This window comes from Alligator mississippiensis, chromosome 16 (genome assembly GCF_030867095.1).
Source record: "Alligator mississippiensis isolate rAllMis1 chromosome 16, rAllMis1, whole genome shotgun sequence".
Lineage (NCBI taxonomy): Eukaryota > Metazoa > Chordata > Crocodylia > Alligatoridae > Alligator > Alligator mississippiensis.
Genome location: NC_081839.1, coordinates 15,447,327 through 15,466,574, shown reverse-complemented (window position 1 = coordinate 15,466,574; position 19,248 = coordinate 15,447,327). Strand labels below are relative to the sequence as shown.

Below are 19,248 nucleotides of genomic sequence, written 5' to 3'. Positions count from 1 at the left end.
GGAGCGGGGCCCAGGCCATGGCAGGAATCCAGACTAGCTCGGCTTCCCCAGCCAAGCGGGTTTGTGGCTGGGACCCTCTTCTCATCTGTTCAATCCCCACCGCTGAGATCAGCCCCTTAGTGCAAATCTGCCCCTGCTCACTGGCTGCTGCTGCCAGTCCTTCCCTGCTCTTACTCCTAAAACTACCACCAATGCCTCCATGTTACTGTGAAAATAGGAAAAAACTCTGGTATTATGACAGTGTAGGACACAGAATGCAAGAGCTGGTTAGCCAGATGCATACATTATCCAGAGGCTATCCTCTCCCCAAAGACTACCCATAGAGTAAGATCTACCTGCTTCTTTCCTGCACCTTTGCACTGAATTCAAGCATAGCCTCCCAAAACCTTGGCCAACCAAAGCCCATCTTCCATCAGGACAAGCTCTGACAGAGGTATGTTGCACAGGTGTACAGCTCAGGGCACCACTGCATGTTTTGACTGTTTTTTTCTTGGCTTAGAAACAATTTGCCATTCCAGTGCCATGCAGCACCCCACGCCCACCCATTTTACCTCCCTTTAAACCAGCTGTGGGCAGAGAAGTGGTTCAGAGAGGGAGTCAGAACAGAAGCATGTCCGATCTGACATGAAACTTCATGCCTCCCCACAGATCTGTTGCTCTGATGTTATGTTCTCATTAATGGGCTCCAGGGATTTGCTTATAGAAAGCTCTCACTCTGCAGAGAAGGGTACATGCATCTGTGGGGATCTGAATGGAGGCAAGATCCCAGCCCTGCACCGTCCTGTGGAGCACGGGAGGATTTTTCCTCTTTATGTAAGTTGCCTGAAGTCTTTTTTGAGAGAGGCGCCATTTACATCTAATAAATTAATAAATACAATATATTAAACAAGTGGCCAAACTCACACCTATTCCTGGTAGGAAAAAATCCCAGAGGCAAAGCTCCAGCATGGACCCCACCATGATCCCAGAAAGGGGATGTGCCCCAGCCCTTCGCAGTGGTGAGAGCAAGGGAGACATGCTGGTGCAAGAAGGAATTTAGGAAATGCCATCTTTGAAGGAAGAGGACTTGAGACGGCTCATTCAAATTGGGCCAACAGGGGTGTTATTTGTTCTGATCTTTGGGATGAACTGGCTTTGGTTTTCCATTTCAGACTTCATGGCCCTGGAGTCTACCAATTCTCTCAGACCTGAGTGCATATGTGATGACACCTGGGCATCTTTATATGTGCCCTGGGATAATGGAGTGGTGGGGGAGGAAGGATTTGAATTAGAGCGGCTCTCAAGAGCCACTCTAAATAAAACACCAGCAATGTCTCATATATTCAGCATCCTGGCCTTTGAAATGGCAACAGGGGCTCTTTAAGTAAACCTTGTTGAAGAAATTTTAGTGAAAGGGGTCCCACAACCATTTTGAAATGTGAGGACACTACATACATGTGATGCCAAGGCTGCTGGGCTGCTCTCATTCGAACGCGGCAGCAGGCTCCATTTCAGAAGCCATCGATCCCCTTGCACATAGAGAGACGCGCCCTGTGGGATCCCAGGCACCATACGTGTCCCAGATGGCTTGATCTCTGGGAACCAGATGGGTACCTGCGCACCACGGGTACAGAGAGAATTACTACTGTTGCATTTAGAAAGCAGGTTTTTAGAACTAGTGCCCCAAGAACTGACACAACACCCGGTTGTTCAATAGCAGAAAGGCTTTAATAACAATACCACAAGCAAACTTATCAAACCAAATGACAGAAAAAGACTCCTTCCCAAAATAAAAGGAGCTACTGCACAAAGTCCTAGTACATATTTAGCAGCAATAGGGTTCTCTCACCAATGCCGGTGAAGGAAGCTGGTCCAGTTTTGCAGCTTTCCCCATGCAGGATCCGTTGCTGGTTAAGCTGGTTGCGATGTAGCAGTGATCTCTCTCTGCTTCTCCTGGAACGCACACTTTGATGGCAAATTCTGTTAGTTCTTATATTGTTTCATTGTATAACTTCAAAGCATTTTTTCTTGATAGTTGGCCACTTAGAGTCCAGACAAACAGGGAGAAAAGGGTGTTGATCATCATATCACAACTAGTAAGTGCCTGACTCCTGTTCTTGCATTGTCTAGGGGTAAAACTTGTGCATCTCTGCAGACCCTATTATTGTAGGTCTGAGCTTTTGGATGGGCCTGAGCAGTTGGACAGGATACTTAGAGGTGTCACCAAACCTGTCTTGGGGTATCTGTATATCAGCTGGGCACATTTGCAGTAGCGTGTACAGGCGATGGTTTGTTTTTCAAACTCCAGACCTGCACTGAATGGTTCAGACATTTTGAACACCTTACCCCTTAGGATGTTTGATGGGAGAAGTGTTTGTCACATACAGGACATTTTTTCTGTATCTTTTACAAGTTTCTGTTGAGATGCGTATTTAGCCTTTTGTTCCCTGTAGCTGCTATGTCAATTGAAATGTGTATGTAGCTTTTTTTGGGGGGTTTTAAACTTCATTGCAGAATAAGAAGGAAGTTTTTGTTACTTCCCCGCTTGCCATCTGACACCTCCAGGGAAGGAGTCCTACCTGATCAACACAGCAAAGAGCTACTTGGCCCAGCTCACAAAGACACTCTCACGGACCCGGAGGGACAGTCTTCCATCTCCAGCTCCCTCTGTACAAAAATGAAGTTGATTTTCTACCTAGAGGGACTCCTTACCATCTTGTACCACCTATACTTTTCCCACAGCTTGACAAAGGGACTTTGATCCCGAAAGCTTGCAGAAAAGGACAATTTTCTTGTGATTCTCCAGTTGGTGTAATGAAAGATATCATTTTGGAAGGAAGAGCTCTAGTTTTTTGTCCGTCTATGTAGCTTTCTTGCCTTTACTGGCTTCTGAGACACACGTACATGTGATGAGTGTGGCAGTTCTCTGTTGACCATTTCCTCGATTTGACATAATCTAGCACAGAGAATAAGACCAATTGGGGTTGCGGTATTTAGCATGGTCCCAGCTGCCACTTGCATTTTTGTGCAAGATGCACTGTTGTTTTAATTTGATCACAAAGTTTTTATGTGTAGGCCTTGCTGTATTCCCATCAACACTACAACAACCCTGGTGGGTGCCCTATAAGGAGCTCCACATTCAAGGCACATGGAGAGGGAGCTTTAAGTCTATTGCTGTCTTCGGGGGAGCCAGCAGGACCCTTTCCCATCAAAATACTCATGCTCCTGCCTCCAGAAATCTTTTTGGAAGAGATTGAATGGCCTCAGCCAAAACGCTGGAGCAGCCCCCCAGAACAGACCTGGCAGCATCCTGCCTTCTCTGTGCTCCCTGCGATGCCCACCCCCATCTCCCGCACCCCTTCCCGGCTGAACAGCACATCGCCCGCACCCTAGCGCCTACAGCACTGCCCCCCGGACCAGTTTCCTCCTGTGTAACGTGCAGGCACAGAGCAGGCAGCCGCACTCTGGGCAGGGAAGGGATTTGTGTGACACCAACGACATCTCGGGGCTTCTTCCGTGTGCAATGGGTGGGTCATCTTTCTCTGAAGATGGACTGGAGCAGACAGGGTAACACGGGCCTGGACGGGACCTCCTGGCTCATGCCCACACCCTTCCCAGCACAGGCAATCCCACATATCATCCCATGCTCAAATCTGTCAATCTGCTTCTTAAAATGAGTTGTTCCCTCCCACGGGGAACCTGCTCCAGAGCCTCCTGCTCCGATGGTTACAACCCTTCTTCTCAGCTTCAGCCTGTTTCTATGTGGGACTCCTATTTACTCACTTTTTCTGGAGCTGGCACTCTCCTTTTCTTTTGCATGGCTCTTGGCTCTCTCGGATGTAATCGCAGAAAGCAGTCATCTCCGCTCTCGGTCTGCTTCTCACAAGGTAGGACAAGGCAGTTCCTTTACTCTCCTCTCGTACAGCGGGCTCCCCATTTCTCTGTTCATCCCAGGAAGGTCTGCAAAAGTAATCTGCAGCACACGGTCTTCGATGAGTTACCCGAGCAGCACGTGAGCAGCACAAGAAGGAGAGGGGTTATGGTGGGAATCCAGACTAGGTCGGCTTCCTGAGCCAAGGAAGTTTCTCGCTGGGACCCTCCCAGTCTCTCTCTGACTCCCGGACCAAGATCTGTTCCTTCATGCAAATCTGCTCCCTGCTCCCTGGCTGCTGCTGCCTCGACCTCCCCCACTTACTAGAAACATCACAAAATGAGCCCACGTAGTTGTGAATGTAGCACGGTGATGTAGGTTATGTGAAACACCAGCTAGTCAGGTGGAATCACATTTACTCACAGTGTGTGTCTGCCTCTGCTATCTGCCTCTCTCTCGTGCCTTTGTAGAGACCCCCAAACAAGTCCCCAGATTTGGCCAAAGCCCACTGTCCCCCATGACAAACATCTCACAAAGGTGTATTTCCCAGGGCACCGGTGGGTATTTCAACTTTTGTTTAGTTTAGAAACTATCTGAATGTCAGTTTAGAACTATCCGAGTGTCAGGATGGAAGCACACGTGACCCAAGATGACACTCCACATCGCTATGTAGTCATTCTTCTGATTTCCCATCCTCATCAGGACGTCCATGGGGTCCAATGCTTTGTCTACAGAAAGCTGTCACCCTGCAAAGAAGGGCACATGCACCCAAGGGGTCTCAAGAGAAATCAGTTTTGAGTTGAAATGACACCTGATGGAGATTGGTCCTTTACCCGAGATGCCACCCTGAGCTTCTGAACGCTGGGTGAGCAGAGGGGCTCCCAAGCATACAGAGCTCGGCAAGCAACAGAGGAGGGGATGAATGAGTCTCCACCACGTACAGCAGAGAACTGCTAAGGGGAAGCACTGACAAGTTGTTTTGCCCCTTGGCAAAGGACGTAATGACAGAGCAGGACAAGATGGGACCCAGCAGGCAGCACGAGGAGGACAGTAAAAGAGGAGAGGTCACTCGTTTCTTCCCAAACGAGAATTCCTTTCCCTTTTATGAACCTCTGAGCAGGGATGTGGGACAAAGGCTGGATACAAATGGGATTATGTGTGATTAGGGATGACACTTTGCATAGTCCTTAATTCGGAGCTGGGATTGCCCTCACTCATCAATGGGTGTGTGGGTTTAGCTCTTTGCTTAAAGAAAGGGATTCCCTCTGAAGGGGGCACCACACATCTGTCAAGGAATCAGAGGGGAGAAGGCTGCAACCACACATTTTGGAGATGTTTCCTGAATCTGTGCTGGGTTTGTGTATCACGCATTCCCATCCTTCGTTTGCTAATAGTGGGTGTGGAAAGGTGTCTCTGAACCTTTAGTCCTTTCTACACAAAGAGAAGAGGAGGAATATATGTTGACAGTCAAGGGGAGAGAGCTGCTAGGCGGGGAAACAGTGAAAAGCTGCTTTGCCTGTCTAAGAGTACGATGACAGAGCAGGACAAGGAAGGGCCTGTTAGACTGCGAGTAGCTACTCGAGGGGCTAGCAGAGCTTGCTGACATGCAAACCCTTCATGGAGCACAGATCCAAGCCACACAGAGCCCCGTTGAGCCCAAGGGAGGTTTTTGTCTCAGGTCCTCATCTGACTGTGTCACGCTGACATACCCATAACTACCTCCAATCTTGTAACCTGCACCACACCTGGAAATGGCCTCATCTTCCCCAGGGACATAGGTGGTGGTTAAACAGCGTATGGCGCTGGAGTTGGAAATGGTGAATCGGTCTGGGACTCCATTCCCTTCGATCCCCTCGCTGTGCCAGAGAAATTGTGGGGCCTGGCCCTGGTTTTGTTGGTCCCAGTGCACACAGTAGTGCCTGTGCTCACCGCTCAGTGTCCGAGAGAGACTGGCAGTGCTGCCCAGAGCCACGGACTTTGCGGGCGCTTGAGTCAGTGCGGATGCGAGAGGGAACCTGGGAGGACAGGAATTAATCCCTTATCCTCACTGAGCCTCTGGTTTTGTGGCAGACAGGGCAGGACCAAAGGGCAAGAAACTGGAAAAAACACCTGTGGGAAGAGAACCTGGGATTCATAAAGCCCAGGACGTGGCTGACCCTCCCCTTCGGGGTACCCGAGCAGGGTGTGAGCAGCACGAGGAGGAGCGGTGCCCAGGCCACGGTGGGAATCCAGACCAGCGCGCCTTCCCCAGGCAAACAGGTCTCTGGCTCGGACCCGCGGAGTCTCTCTGAGCCCCCCAGAGCTGAGATCAGCCCCTTCACGCAAATCTGCCCCTGCTCCCTGCCCACAGGTGCCAGCGGCTCCCCGCTGAGCTTGGCAGGAGGAGCGAGAGTATTCAAGGGGTCAGAAAGTGCAAGCACAGAAGAATTCAGATGTTACCAGGACAAGGGCTGCCTGGGGACCTGCCAGGGGAAGTCAGAGACCATCAGCCCCCTGCCGTGACAGCTCTAATGAATACGTGTGCACCAGGCCTACCCTGGACCAGAAATGCCTTCCCCCTGCAGGGGTGTGCTCTGCAGGGCCCGGGGGATGCTAATCCCTCCCTGGCCATTAGACGCCATTTATCACCTTGCACCTGTGGATCCCAGGCACCATCCTTGTCCCAGATGGCCGCAGTGCAAGGCTTAGCGGAGAGCTGCAAGAGGTGCTCTCCAGGCTGCCCGGCTGCCACACGCACATGTGTGCACGCATGTGGCCTCCCCTGCCTGATAGCCCTCCTCCTGCTCCCTCTAGCCCCTTGCAGGCTGGAACTCTGCCAGCCTGCATGGGGAACCTGCCATTTCCGGATGTTTTCTTCTTAAAGAGGCAATCTGGGTTTTTCGCCTTAAAATGAGAAAAAGATGGGTTTCACCACATTTGTCCATGGTGAACAGAAAACCTGGATCTGTGCTTACGAGGAGAGAGGCTGAGGGAGCTGGGCTTATTTAGTCTGCAGAAGAGAAGTCTAAAGGGGGATTTAATAGCAGCCTTCAACTCCCTGCAGGGGGGTGCAAAGAGCACGGACCTGCACTGTTCTCAGTGGTGGTTGATGGCCGAACAAGGAGCAATGGGCGAAAGTTGCAGCAAGGGAACTTTAGCTTACATATTAGGAAAAACTCTCACATGGAGAGTAGTAAAACACTAGAGTAGGTTAACCAGAGAGGCTGTGGGATCTACATCCTTGGAGGTTAAGGCCTCGGTAGAGAAAGCTTTGGCTGGGGTGATATAGTTGTGGGTGGGCCTGTTCTAAGCAGGGGGTTGGACTAGACCAGGTGACCTCTTGAGGTCCCTTTCAGCCATCATTGTCTATGATGGGACAAGCCATGTGTTTTACAGGGAAGCTCTTTCCATCCCCATGCCTCAGCCCAGTCTGTCTGTCCACTGCAATCTCAGGGGTGTCCCTCCTGCCAGTACTGTGAAGCCCCACTCTACCCCTTCAGAATAAAACCCATCACGAGCCACTTTTCCTTTATTATATTTTAATATAATCCTCTTGGGTGGAAGCAAAACAAGGCTCAAGCCATTCTCCAGACTGCTGGGGGGCAGGGAACCCAGCAATGGGACAAGGACAGCCCTCACTCCTGCCTAAAATAGACCATTCCAGTACAACCCTCCTCCCATTCATATCAATTAAGTCTCTCTCTCCTGGGAAAGCAGCAGGTGTAGAAGAACAGCTCTAAAAATAAACATGTCTTACATTAGGCTCCCACCCCACATCTTCAAAGTTCAACCCACAACCATGCCTGTGACCCTGCCCCCTCTACAGAGTCCTTTGGGTGTGGGTGCACGTGAAGCTGTGCAGGCAGGTCTCTGAGAGGGGATGGGCAGGTCCTCGAGGAGCCTCCCCACAGCAAGGTCACTCCCGGGGCCAGTTAATGCTGACCTGGCCTGAGGCCTCCAGCACCTCCCACTTGCAGTCGAAGTCGCCGTTGACCTGCCTGATGGACTGCTCCTCCACCACCCAGAGCTGGCAGCTGGTATGCGTATCGCATCATGGCTCACGTTGATCACCGCTGTGAAGAGACAGGAGGCAAAGCATGAGCGGGGTGGGAGGCAAAGCAGAGGCCATTTCCATGCTGAAGGAGAATGGAAAGACCCCACATTTTCCCCATCAGCCACTGCCAGGACAGGGCTGGGCAGTGAAGGGCACGACTGGGACCCAACGGGGACCCTGGCAGGAGGGCACTGCTTGTAGTATACAAACCCTCCCGTGGGACCCACGGGCTCACCCCCAGCCAAGTAACTCTTCTGCTTCAATGCAGCCCCTTGACGGGAACCCCATCCATGCCAGCCTGGATCTGACCCATGCACCTATTACTACCTTCCTCTGCCTGACAGATGGGACCCATGAGGCCACCCAAGCCCAGTATCGCCATCCACCCTTGAATCCAATCCATGGGCCCAGTATTCCCCCAACCCCGTCCTCCTCTGACCAGGGCAGTGGACACCTCCCACCATGCTGCTTCCACTCACCTCCATGTACGTGCTGACAGCATCACCCAAGGTATCAATTGACTCAAAGCACAGATGATTTGTGGGTTCATTCTGGGGAAGTGACAGATCCCAAAAAGAAGCCAGGAGTCTTGAGCCACAAAACCTTCCTCCCACCCTCTGCCCTCCTTCCCTCAGCTAGAAACAGGACCCAGGAGTCCTCCCAAACCATGACCCTCACTATGGCATGCTGGACAGCACTCCTTTCGAAGAGCCAGAGCAGGGCACAACCTGCAAGTCCTGGTCCTCACGCCTGCTCTGCTCTAACTCGCTTCCTTCCCAGAGCAGCGAACCTGACACAGCCCCGTTCCCATCCCCTGTGTCCATCAGGCTCCCTGCAGGTCAGCTCAGCAAACATCACATGGGATTTCTGCCCCCCTGGCTAGGAAAGAAAAGGGCCCTGAGATAAGTGGGGTGAAAGGAGCATCCAACCCCTTCTCCTTCCCCAAAATGCCAGGATCCAACTTCCCACCCACCTCCCTCCACTAACAGCAGCTCAAGGTCCTGTGCTCCTACCCAGGGCAAGGGCAATGCGCTCCCACCCAGGGCAAGTCTCCGCTCCCTGCCCCAGCTCTCCCCTGCATGGCCGAACCCACGGCACTCCCAAGGCCACAGCTCCAGCCTCTCCCTGACTTCTTCCTGTGGCCAGCCCTCACTCCTGGATTCCCAGCCTGTCTCCCCTTTGCCTCAGCCCTCACATCCTGATCAGCCCCCTGCACCCTCAGGCCCTAGCTCCTCCATACTCACCCTCTCCCCCCTGCCTGGAAGCCCCAGCCCCACACCTGACAACCTGCAGATCTGGACGGTGAGGGCATGGCTCTCAAGGCTGAAGCGCCCCAGACACTTGTGAGCATCCTGGTAGGGCAGGTGGATTTGTTTCGGCCATGTTCTCCTCCAAATCTGACGTGGTGATCTGGTGCAGAATGACACTAATTCTACAAGGCAGTGAAGTAATAAATCTTGCAGCACTTCATGTTGAGCAAGATAACGGAGAATACCAAAGAGCGGCGGTTCCCCTACTGTAACGCACTTCTTTGATAGTAAAAGGTGTCTCTCTAAAGTACTCTATTGCACATATATGATAGTGGATTTACATGATTCTGCTTATACAAGTTTAAATTATTACACGTTTATAGCTAGACAGTGTCAAGAAAATCCTGAGCCTTACAGTAGAATAGGGTAAGTCCTACCTGGATCTTGTCCATCATCAGGTATGAAAGGCCAGCTTCTTCCTCCTCTTCACTCTCCCCCAAATCTGAACCTCCATCATCTTCACCTTGTTTGTACTCTCCTGGTGGACCAGCTTCATCTTCATCTGCTTCATCCTCCTCATCCCCTTCTGAAAGGCAGGTAAATTAATTCCTTACAGCTTTGCTTAAACCTCAGAGGCTTGTTTGTAAATTCATCTTAAATGAGCTTCTGAAATCTGACTCAATTCAGCTACAAAATCTTCTCCAGAAATCTTTAAAAAAAGACAGGACTAGAAGTAACATCCCTCTTTTTCCTCTTTCTATAGGAAGAGAAAACACAGAACTGAATGTGCCACAGCATCGAATATGAGATGATGGGTATGAAAAAAAAAAAAAAGCTTTTGGTACCAGCAATAAAATAACTGCTTTTATATAGTTATAGCTCAGTGTAAAGATGTGTACTCACGTTTTCCTAAGTGCAGCTCTCCTTTAGCTGTGCACAGCATCCATGACTACTCTCTTCGCAAGTGCATTGCCCACCCCCCCCCGCACTACCCAATAGGAGCAGTAGGTGATACTGGCCTTCACCTGACACACGTAGCTGATTTGTGCTCCAGCAGTTCCACAGTCACTTTAGTCTTAATTTTCTATTTAGATACTGACTGAATGGCATAACTAATGACTGCATGTTTAGAGAAGTCACCCTCATCATCTTCATCTTCTGAGTTGGGGGCCTCATTACCTTCCTGATCAAATCAATCTAGGTAGGTGATCTCCTGAAGCAGCTCAAAAATCCTTTCCCTGTAATCCTTCAGGTTTGTGATGTCACAGCTGAAGAAGTCCAGGTCTTCAAGTTTTTAAGATTTTGCTAAAAATGAATTAAAATTGCTCACCGAGATGAAATAACTACTTGGTACCTCCAAGTACTGCACTCCTGCCTCCTAAATGTCACTGATTTTGCTGGCTACCTCCCACCACCTCTTCTCCGTTGCTGTTTCCCATCGTACAGAGCTCATTTAAGAAGTCTTCGTGCTGACAGTCAACATCCCTTCCCCATAAGATCAGACACTCTCTCTACACTTCCTTTGAAACAGGTTTGACCCACTTTCCATCCCATTAAAATGTGTGTCTTTGCTTCTGGATGCCCCAAAAGTACATGTGTCTTCAGAAATACCATCCTATAATCACCCAGGGAGATGCAAAGCTCTCCCATTCTCTGAGGTCAGCACAGCCAACTGTCCCAGCGCCAGTCCTGCCATGCCTGGTGCACAGTTTTCCATGGCCTGAATGGGGCAGCTGTGGATGTGACGATAGAGGTAATTCTGCTTAGAGTAGATCTGGGTTCTGCAGTCCATTACAGTCACGAGTCGGCCTGTGTGAGTAGGAAGCTTTGGAGCTGCCTCGGAGACCCGGCCATAGGGTATAATGGGGAATGAATGAAATATCTACAGCTGTGTTTTTTGTCTGATTTGGGTGAAACTTGCAGGGGTGGCAGCCCCTGTTGAGAGCATGAAGCCTGCCACGTTTCAAGAAGATCGGTGCAGGGGCTCGGGGGAACTGCACCCCACATTCTTGAAAGCAAAACTCATGCCACGTGTATGTGTTACACCACAGCGGGGTGAAAGCTGCAGGGCTGGTAGCCTTGCCGAGGCCATGAAGCCTGCCAAGCTTCAAGACGATTGGTGCAGGGTTTTGGGGGGAACTGCACCTCGAGCTGCTGACAGGCAAAACTCGTGACATAGATGACCGTGTGTGTTAAGGTGCAGTGGGCTGAAATCTGCAGCGATGGTGGCCCCTGCTGAGGCCACGAAGCCTGCCAGCTGTCGAGGGATCGATGCAGGGCTTCTGGGCTCGGGGGCCTGCACCTCTGGCTGCTGACAGGCAAAACTCGTGACATGGGTGCTTGTGCAACTGTGTCTGTTTTGAGGCATGGGACCTGGGATCACCGCAGGCCTGGCTGCTACCAGTTACCGATTAATCATGATTCCCTCAGGGACCAGCTCAATACACAGCACCAAGAACAATCCACTGCCCCAAGACAGACGCCGTCAGTGCACTTAACAAAAGATGAAGCCTCTTCAGACAATCTACAGGAAAACATGTCTCAGTTCTGCGCATCTCCATTTGATTTTGTAAGCATGAGTGCCTTGAGGCTGGCCACAACCAAAATGGCTCAGGATTAAAAAGTTAAGAGAAAATGTCAAGATGCCGTTTCATAGACACCTTGTTGTAAAAGGAAGGGAATTGGAAAAAAAGAAAATAAAACCCCATAATTTCAAGATGGCTCCTACGTGTCTGGTTATTCCTTAAAACTTGATGTTTTTCCTGGTTGTTAATCCATTTCTTGAGATGTTCCAAACCAGATAACCCCTGGTCACTGAGAAAGGTCATTCATTTAAACTGAAACTGTTTGTATAACAGGATTTTCCCTGTCACTTATGGCTTGGGACCCTCTTCATTTACACAATTAAAAGAATGCTTTGAAGAGGCTGGACTAAGGGGATAAGAAAGCTGTAAAGCAGCAAACAGGGTGCTTCAAGAGAGAAAAATCTCTCTGACACCACCCGCTGGTGTTCCCAAGAAGCTGGCAGAAACAGATCCTCTCCCTTCAAGGATCGTGCTGGGAACTTTGCTTGTCATCAAATCACCGGAGTGCCTGGGAACAGTGACACCCCAGCTCTCGCTCTCTCTTTCTCCCTCTTTCTCTCTTTCTTTTTGTCTCTAGGCATAGCTTTCTGAACCTAAATTGTATTAGTTAAGCTTCAGCTAAGTTTCCCCAAATACTCAATTAAACCAGGGGAATATTGTAATTGTTTTCTTTGTTTCCCCTTGCATGTCTATTACTACTAGTACCATTATAAAACTCATATGCTTCACAATAAATAACTTTTATAGTGAAACTGGTGGTAACTGGATGCATTTTTCCTTCTCTACTTCCCTTCCTCACTTGCTCTGCAGCAACGCTTCTTTTACCTAAGCCAAAGATCCCTGTGAAGCCCAGAAATACTGTGGGGTCCGCTCATCAAGAGGCTACCACTACTAGGACAGTTAGGGCAAAAGATTGGGACGTGCTGAGTTTGAGACACGTAAGAGGATCAGCTTGTATAGGCTGATGGACCCACTTTGGCTCAGGCGTGCCCTAATGAACTGAAAGCTGGCCCATGAGGGTGTCAGCTGGACACCCAGCCGCATTCAGAGGGATTCTGTTCACTGTGTGCTGGTGTCTGACTGCAGTGTAGTGTTACCTTAATGAACTGATTCCTGGCATGTGAAGGTGTCAGCCTGATAAACCTGGCCAGGTCAGGCATGTCATGTTAGTGTGTGTGTGTGTGTGTGTGTGTGTGTGTGTGTGTGTGTGTGTGCGCACTTGACTGATTTAGTGGCTGGAGGAACCCAGCCCCACTGAAATGGAGTCCTGCAAGATAGCTCCACTGGGGGTGAGGACTTGCAGAAGGCAGAGATACAGTCCGTACAGAAACACAGGTAACACAAGCAGCACATTGATAGAATTGCAAAGACCCTAGAAATGTACCCCTAATAAATGAGCACACCCCAAAGTGACAGGCAAATCTGGTAACAGCTGGGATTATGGCTGAAATCCATTTTGCGCCACCCCACACCATCTGGACCAGGCAAGACATTGGTCATCAATTCAGTCTGCAATCTCAGCCCAAATGCCGGGTCTTTAGTCAAGCATGTATACTTAGTACCATGGAATGGGGGGCTGTTAGTTGGCAGCCTGGCATGAAGAAACCACGCTCTGGTCCGGGCCAGACTGGTCAGTGGTGTCCGGGAGAGTCCCCCGGTGCCATAGAGACATGGTGTGGGGTGGCCCAAGAAGGATTTCCATCTCTAATCCCAGCACACAAGAAATTCCTTCCTTGAGCCTGTATACTTAGTACAGTGGGGATGGGGGAACCGGCCCAAACAGTATTTCCAGCCATAACCCCAGTCCAAAACCAGGTCTTTATTTGGGTCCATGTACTTAGTACAGTGGGCATGGGGGGCTGTCAGTTGGCAGCTTGGCACACAAAAACTGCACTCTGGGCCAGGGAAGACTCTGGTTGGGGGGTGTGGGATTGTATCCAGTGCCACAGAGGCATGGTGTGGGGTGGCCCAAAGAGGATTTCCTGCCGACAACCTAGCCCAAAACCCAGTTCCTTATTCAAACCCATAAATTTAGGACACTATTTGCAGGGGCTGCCAGTTCATCGTCTGGCACAGCCAAACCATGTCTTCAGTCAGGCAGGACAGCAAGGGAGTGGTTAAGCTTCCAAAAGGGGATGTAGCTCAGTGGTAGAGCGCATGCTTTGCATGTATGAGGTCCTGGGTTCAATCCCCAGCATCTCCACTTGTCATGGGGCAGCAGGGCAGGCCCTACAAAGAGAGGCTAGAAGGCCTGAACCTATTCAGCCTCCACAGGAGAAGGCTGAGAGGGGAACTGATAGCAATTTACCAACTCACTATGGGGGACCAGAGAGAATTGAGGGAGGCTCTGTTTCCCCCCAGCCACCACCCAGGGTTACTAGGAATAACACCCTCAGATTGTTAGAGAAAAGGTTCAGGCTGGACACCAGGAAACATTACTTTACACTTAGGGCTGCCAGGCTCTGGAATGGGCCCCCAAGGGAGGTGGTGCTCTCCTACCTTGGGCCTCTTCAAGAGGAGGCTGGGGTGATATGATCCTGCACCCATTCCTGCCTGAGGGAAGGAGTCAGACCTGATCAGCCCTTCCGACCCTAAGTACTATGATACTATGACTCTGGTCAGGGAAGAGCAGGAGAGTCCCCTGGTGCAACAGGGGTGTGCTGTGAGGTGGCCCAGAACAGATTTCCAACCATAATCCCAGCCCAAGATCCACTTCCTTACTCAAACCCACATACTTAGTACTGTGGCTGGGGGAGCTGTCCATTGGCATCCTGGCAGGGCCAAACCACAAGTTGGGCCAGGCAAGCTGTGGTCAGGGGAGTCCACTGGTACCACAGAGTGAATAACGCGGGGTGGCCCAACAAGCATTTCCATCTCTAATCCCAGCCCAAATCCCACTTCTTTATTCAGGCCCCTGTAGTTAGTGGTGTCTGGGCAGACTATCAGCTGGCAGCTGGCCACAGCCAAACCATTTCCTGGGATGGGCAGGACTCTGCGCAGATAACCAGGAGAGTCCCATGTGCCACAGAGGCATGGCGTGGGCTGGCCCAAGAAGGATTTCTAGCCATGATCCCAGCCCTAAATCAGGGTCCTTATTTCGGTCCATATACTCAGTACAGAAGCTGGAACGCTGTCAGTTCGCAGTCTATCACAGGCAAGCCGTGTTTTGGGTTGGGCAAGACTGGTGAGAGATGTCCAGCAGAGTCCCCGATGGCGCACAGGTCTGTCATGGGGTGGCCCAAGAAGGATTTCTGGCTAAAATCGCAGCCCCAAAACTAGTTCCTAACTCACGCCCATATATTTAGTACAGGGGCGGGGGGGTGTCAGCTGGCAGCCAGCACGGCCAAACCGCACTTTGGGCCGGGCAACGCTGTGGTCAAGGTGCTCTGGGACAGTCCCCTGTGGCGCCAACAGGCAGTTTGGGGTGGCCCAAGAAGTATTTTGCCCCATAATCCCATCCTAATCTGACCTTTATATTTGATACAGAATATTATTTTACATATTCATTAGCAAATATGTCATGAAATTCTATTTAAGATGTGTAATTCATTAACAACAAGCTTTGATTGGGTGTAGATTAGTTTTGAAAAAGGAACTGGGAAGAAGCAATCAACTTCAGCCTGGTAGGTGGGATGGAGGAGCCGGGGCCCGCAGGCAACTTTGGGCTTCTCCCCAGCCCCCCAAAAAGCAGCCATAGACCTATTTATTTATGTAGTTATTTTTAAAAGGATTTTTACCTCCCCCAAAAACTCACCCCCGACACAACCAAGAAATGCACGGAGGGCGAATTGCAGCGGGTGACCCAGACTCAGAGTTAACTGAAGAAAAGGGGAGGTGAAAAGAAAAGTTGTTCACCTCTATCGAGTGCAGAAAACACACCGGCTTTCAAAAACAGGAACACTATATAGCCAGTCACAATAATTACAATAATATATAAAGAATAATTATGATATAGCAGTACGGCAATAATAATGATTAGCTGATGCCCAGCCCAGTCGGGTTTCTAGCTCCCGTTCAACTGTTTTAAAAGAAGCTGGATATGCAGAGCGCGTTTTGCGAGCCCAACAGATTTTACAAATAATTTCATTAATGTCATGATAATAATGTTAAAAATCATCTTATTAACGTCATGATAATCATGCACCGTTAGAATGAGAAATAATTAGACTAGTAAGCAACATGAACGTTAATTAGCACTATGTAAACTTACAATAATTAGTGAACAGCCACGTGCAAAAGGTAACACTAAGCACCCGGAGGCGCCGAGGAGGGGGCTCCCCGGATGTTTTGGGGCTGGGGTCGGGAGGGAAGGAGCAGGCGGCCCCGGGGCTCCCGCATGCCGGCTCGGGGCACGTGCAGCGCCGTGTGGGCGGGCGGGCGGCTCCGCGCTGCCTCCCCGGGCGCATCCCGAGCCCCTGCCCGAGCCCGGAGCTGCGCCCCGCCCCTCCCCGCCCCACAACTCAGAACCCCGCGCTCCTCCGCGGCCGCTCCCGCACTGCGGGTTCCGCACACGGCGCAGGCGCGCCCTCGCCCAGGCCACGCCCCCCAGGCCGGAGCTCCGCGCTCCAACACAGCCACGCCCGCACTGCGCCTCCCCGGCACGTCGCGAGCGCTCCCTCGCCCAGGCCACGCCCCCCCCTCGGCCGGCGGGGCGGGGCCGGGGCCGGGGCAAGGGCGGGCGCTGCCTCTTTCATACCCGCGTTTATTGGTGGATAGGCGCTGGGCGCCGCAGCAGCTAATTGGGTGTGGCGGACGTCCCTCCGGGCTGAGAGCTTTTAAATATGACCGTAGGCCGCCCTTTTCCAACGCGCGGTCGGGGGACTCGGTTGCGGGCTCGTGCTCCGCTGGTTCCGCGGGCGCCGGGACTGGGCGGGGTCCGGCCTGCAGGCGCGGAGCCAGGAAGTGTGTCCCCAGCACCCGAGGGTCCCCCAGCCCTGCTGCGGCAGCGCGGCTGTGCGGAGGGCGCTTTCCTTAGTCACAGCTACAGTTAATTCGTGGATTAAACTCTTTACTCCCGGTAGATGCTGCGGCCCGGTGGCGGGGTGCCGGACGACAGTGGCCGTGTCAGCGCTGCACGCGCGAGGCGTGAGCTGGGCGGTCGCGTAGGAGCTCAGCGAGTTCAGACCGGTCTGAGCTGTCGGGGCTTTCTTAGCAGCAGGAAAAACAATTTTTCCTTGTCAAAAATTCGAGTGAAACGAGTGTTTCTGAGGGGGCTGCCCGTGAGCTAGGAAGGGGGAGGGCCGCTGGCCTCGCTCTCTAGACTAGAGTTCATCACCGAGGCGGGAAGGTAACCAGCGACGGTTTGAAAAGACAAGCACAGCGCAGCGGCGCGCGTGTCCGTGAGGAGGCTGCGAAGCGACGCGGCCGACAGCCGGGTCTGCCGCTTCTCTCGTGTCGAAACCGAAAGGTCCAGCGAGGCGCTCGACGGTGCCAGCCCTGGAGCAGCAAGTGGGGAAAATAAACATTGCCATTACACTGAATTTGTCATAGTCAAGATTTGCTCTCCACTTCCGTGATTTAAAAGAGACCCCCTTGACTCTTAACCGCTCGCTCCAAACTGCGCGTGCCAGTGTACCCCAGCCGTACAGGGACTGTTTTGCTTGTGCGGTGCTCGGGGGAAAGCTGCTTTTAAGGGAAGGAGCCATGGCTTCAGCGTGCGATCTCTAACACAAGGCATTGCTATTAATGAGGAACTTGAAGCCATACCACAGAGCAAATCACAGTACCTTACGCTCTGAGGAGGTTGAATTTTATTTATTTATTTATTTACTATTTTTAAGCATTTCTTTTTAAAATGTGAATTGGAAGTTTTATCTAAACAAGACGGGCCAGAACGTCCTGTTTTCCCCACACCTAGCTGTTGACAAATAAAGAGCAGCCAGGAGAAAAATGACTTTGTGGGGGGGGAACGGGCAATGGAAAGTGGCATTCTTGGTAGTGCCAGGGACTAGTACGATCAGAGAACCTAGATGATAAATGCCTTAGCGGTAATGACTGCAAGCTCGTATCAGGTGTAACGGTGAAGCAGTGCGAAGCCTGTAGGGAGAGAGAATATGGTCAGGGTTACCCAAGCAACAAAGCTTGAATGCCAGAAATGAGGAGACTGCAGTAGGTAGTGGGCCACGAAGACCTAGACAGCAGTCAATAATGTGGGTATCGAAGTAAAAAAAAAAGGTTTTAGTGATTACTCCAAAGAAGGCAGCAGGTTTTGCCATGATCTGATACAAGGGTCCAGAACGGCGGTTCTGAACCTTTTTCAGTTGATGTACCTCTTGGTCTCAGAGTGAGACTTCACATACCCCCTTTCAATGGGAAATTAATTTTTATGTCAAACTACGTGTACTCGTGTATTATAAAAACAGCAAGATACTCATACAAAGACTTCATTTTAAACAAGCTTTATTTATTCCATGCACATAAAAAGTTGTGCAAAAAACCACCACTTGGTGTCAAATGGCAAAACATGCCCAAACTTATTAGTGCAAACAGTGCTGCTGCTTACTATCAACCAACATTTTAATTCTAGGCAACATTTTCGAGAGCGCCACATGCACAACATGTTCAGCTTTCAGTTTGTTCCTCGCTTTGGTTTTTGCAAAAAGCACTGAAAATCGCGACTCGCAGAGATGGGTTGCAACAAACAGAGCTAGAACTTGGTAAGCTCGCTTGGTCCGAGTGGGATATGCCTCCCCAAGCCTGCACCAGAATCGATCCAATTTCATTGATTCAAAATTGACACGGAGTTTCTGATTATTGCACAAATCAAGTAGCTCGTCTTTTGCCAGGTCGGCACCACTAATTTGTTCGAGAGAAGCGGTAAAGAGGCTTCTTACCCAAATGTCAGCTACCTGAATAGTTGCAATAATTCCTTCTGTGGTGACTTTCAGATTTTCAAGATGCGTAATAATACTCTTGGGGTGTAGGTTGTATTCGTGTTGGTCTTCATTCCATCCAGGAAGAGCACACGCCAATTCCTGAAACTTCCTCAGCCCGACAAGGGGTTTTTGAACCCAAAAGCTTACTTAAAATTTTTTTCCCAACTATTTAAGTTGGTCTAACAAAAGGTCAGATTCACCCAAAGAACCTTGTCTGCCTAATAATACTCTCACAAATTCTTGGTTCCCCTGGATGCACTGGATCTAAAGTGATTTCATCAAAGAGAGGAAAATTGGCAAAGTTACTGGAATCCCTCTCCTTCCCCAGAGAGCCAACTTCTCTTGAAAGGATTTGACTTTTTTGTCCTCCAAGATAGTCACTTCTCCACCTTGGACTGAAATGTTCAACGAGTTTGGACTGAAATGTTCAATGAGTTTAGAATTCTGAACACATCTGGGAGGTATGCCAAACAACCCACAAAGTTTGGACCGATGAAACACTGAAGCAGAATTGATCCATTTTCATGCAGAAACATTTCAATTAAATCTCAAAGTTCAAAAACTCTTGTCAGAACGTTTTGTCTGGATAACCAGCGTACTTCTGTGTGAAGCAGAAGTACAGTGTGTTCAGACCCAATCTCTTCCTTCACACAGC

At 50.5% G+C, this 19,248-nt stretch overlaps 1 long non-coding RNA gene and 1 other non-coding gene across 4 annotated transcripts; one reads left to right on the top strand and one right to left on the bottom strand.

The window, feature by feature from the left end:
- Positions 1-1,691: 1,691 nt before the first annotated feature.
- LOC132246456 (uncharacterized) lies at positions 1,692-16,165 on the bottom strand. Of its 3 annotated transcripts, XR_009457750.1 has the most exons (5): positions 15,929-16,165; positions 8,363-9,719; positions 7,773-7,902; positions 3,763-3,952; positions 1,692-2,935 (listed from the first exon to the last, which is right to left on the bottom strand). It is a non-coding gene; the product is annotated as an uncharacterized LOC132246456 (long non-coding RNA). The 3 variants fall into 3 exon arrangements; XR_009457751.1 differs by lacking the exons at positions 1,692-2,935; positions 3,763-3,952 and adding an exon at positions 7,352-7,565; XR_009457749.1 differs by lacking the exons at positions 1,692-2,935; positions 3,763-3,952 and having other exon boundaries at positions 7,352-7,902.
- On the top strand, positions 13,850-13,921 carry TRNAA-UGC (transfer RNA alanine (anticodon UGC)). Its single transcript has one exon. It is a non-coding gene; the product is annotated as a tRNA-Ala (tRNA).
- Positions 16,166-19,248: the final 3,083 nt, after the last annotated feature.